Source organism: Salmo trutta, unplaced genomic scaffold, assembly GCF_901001165.1.
Source record: "Salmo trutta unplaced genomic scaffold, fSalTru1.1, whole genome shotgun sequence".
Lineage (NCBI taxonomy): Eukaryota > Metazoa > Chordata > Actinopteri > Salmoniformes > Salmonidae > Salmo > Salmo trutta.
The window spans coordinates 157,501-160,807 of record NW_021822704.1 but is presented as its reverse complement, the minus strand read 5'-3'; positions in this window follow the sequence as shown (position 1 = coordinate 160,807).

Here is a 3,307-nt window from a genome sequence, read left to right as displayed (position 1 = left end):
GGTGACATTTGTCTGGTCTAAAGTAGTGCACTATAAAGGGGATAGGGTGACATTTGTCTGCTCTAAAGTAGTGCACTATAAAGGGGATAGGGTGACATTTGTCTGCTCTAAAGTAGTGCACTATAAAGGGGATAGGGTGACATTTGTCTGCTCTAAAGTAGTGCACTATAAAGGGGATAGGGTGACATTTGTCTGCTCTAAAGTAGTGCACTATAAAGGGGATAGGGTGACATTTGTCTGGTCTAAAGTAGTGCACTATAAAGGGGATAGGGTGACATTTGGTTGATCCCCCTGGTTTCTGGTTTCACAGTGTAGAGATTCCACTGTAAGGAAGCCCTCTCATTGTTCTGATGAGATGATCGTAGGTAAACAATACGTCACACGTCTACAGCGCTCATAAACATGTCCTGTTCTCAATGCTAACGTTGCTTCTGTAATAAACCTCTTATAGCCTTACAAGATCCTACACCTGCATATCTGAGACGGTTCCTGATTGTCTACTTCCTATAAAACAAGTATCAACCACAACCCCAAAGCTAGCTGATATCTCTGTCTACCCTGACCTAACCTGTACCCCTGCACATTGACTTGGTATCAACCACAACCCCAAAGCTAGCTGATATCTGTCTACCCTGACCTAACCTGTACCCCTGCACATTGACTTGGTATCAACCACAACCCCAAAGCTAGCTGATATCTCTGTCTACCCTGACCTAACCTGTACCCCTGCACATTGACTTGGTATCAACCACAACCCCAAAGCTAGCTGACATCTCTGTCTACCCTGACCTAACCTGTACCCCTGCACATTGACTTGGTATCAACCACAACCCCAAAGCTAGCTGACATCTCTGTCTACCCTGACCTAACCTGTACCCCTGCACATTGACTTGGTATCAACCACAACCCCAAAGCTAGCTGACATCTCTGTCTACCCTGACCTAACCTGTACCCCTGCACATTGACTTGGTATCAACCACAACCCCAAAGCTAGCTGACATCTCCGTCTACCCTGACCTAACCTGTACCCCTGCACATTGACTTGGTATCAACCACAACCCCAAAGCTAGCTGACATCTCTGTCTACCCTGACCTAACCTGTACCCCTGCACATTGACTTGGTATCAACCACAACCCCAAAGCTAGCTGACATCTCTGTCTACCCTGACCTAACCTGTACCCCTGCACATTGACTTGGTATCAACCACAACCCCAAAGCTAGCTGACATCTCTGTCTACCCTGACCTAACCTGTACCCCTGCACATTGACTTGGTATCAACCACAACCCCAAAGCTAGCTGATATCTCTGTCTAGCCTGACCTAACCTGTACCCCTGCACATTGACTTGGTATCAACCACAACCCCAAAGCTAGCTGATATCTGTCTACCCTGACCTAACCTGTACCCCTGCACATTGACTTGGTATCAACCACAACCCCAAAGCTAGCTGACATCTCTGTCTACCCTGACCTAACCTGTACCCCTGCACATTGACTTGGTATCAACCACAACCCCAAACCTAGCTGATATCTCTGTCTACCCTGACCTAACCTGTACCCCTGCACATTGACTTGGTATCAACCACAACCCCAAAGCTAGCTGATATCTCTGTCTACCCTGACCTAACCTGTACCCCTGCACATTGACTTGGTATCAACCACAACCCCAAAGCTAGCTGACATCTCTGTCTACCCTGACCTAACCTGTACCCCTGCACATTGACTTGGTATCAACCACAACCCCAAAGCTAGCTGATGTCTGTCTACCCTGACCTAACCTGTACCCCTGCACATTGACTTGGTATCAACCACAACCCCAAAGCTAGCTGATGTCTCTGTCTACCCTGACCTAACCTGTACCCCTGCACATTGACTTGGTATCAACCACAACCCCAAAGCTAGCTGATATCTCTGTCTACCCTGACCTAACCTGTACCCCTGCACATTGACTTGGTATCAACCACAACCCCAAAGCTAGCTGATATCTCTGTCTACCCTGACCTAACCTGTACCCCTGCACATTGACTTGGTATCAACCACAACCCCAAAGCTAGCTGACATCTCTGTCTACCCTGACCTAACCTGTACCCCTGCACATTGACTTGGTATCAACCACAACCCCAAAGCTAGCTGATATCTCTGTCTACCCTGACCTAACCTGTACCCCTGCACATTGACTTGGTATCAACCACAACCCCAAAGCTAGCTGACATCTCTGTCTACCCTGACCTAACCTGTACCCCTGCACATTGACTTGGTATCAACCACAACCCCAAAGCTAGCTGACATCTCTGTCTACCCTGACCTAACCTGTACCCCTGCACATTGACTTGGCACCGGTACCCCCCAGTATATAGCCAGAAATAAATAAAGTAAATAAATAAAAATATAGCCTCGTTATTTTATTGTTTTACTTTTTATGTTTTATTTACTTTAGTTTATTTGGTAAATATTTTCTTAACTCTTTCTTGAACTGCACTGTTGGAAGGGCTTGTAAGTAAGCATTTCACAGTAAGGTCTACACATGTTGTATTCAGCATTTCACAGTAAGGTCTACACGTGTTGTATTCAGCATTTCACAGTAAGGTCTACACATGTTGTATTCGGGCACATATGTGTAAGGGCTGTCGTGAGAGAGAGTAGACCAAGGTGCAGCGGAGTTAGTGTTCATCATTGAATATTTAATAAAGAAAGAACACTATACAAACAAAATGAGAAAACCGACAGCCAAACAGTCCTGTCAGGTGCAAAACACTAACAGAAACAATTACCCACAAAACCTAAAGGAAAAACATGCTCCTTATGTGTGACTCCCAATCAGCAATAACGAGCTTCAGCTGTGCCTGATTGGGAGCCACACACGACCCAAAACAAAGAAATACAAAAACATAGAGAAAGGAACATAGAACGCCCACCCAATGTAACACCCTGGCCTAACCAAAATAAAGAACAAAAAAACCCTCTCTATGGCCAGGGTGTTACAATATGACAAATAAAGTTTGATTTGATTTGAAACTGAGCTGCACTTCCTAACCTCCTGCCTAATGTATGACCATATTAGAGACACGTATTTCCTTTAGATTACACAGATCCACAAAAAATTTGAAAACAAACCCAATTTTGATAAACTCCCATGTCTCTTGGGTGAAATACCTCAACGTGCCATCACAGCAGCAAGATTTGTGACCTGTTGCCACAAGAAAAGGGCAACCAGTGAAGAACAAACAGCATTGTAAATACAACCCATATTTATGTTTATTTATTTTCCCTTTTGTACTTTACCAGAGTGAGAGAGACTAGAGAGAGA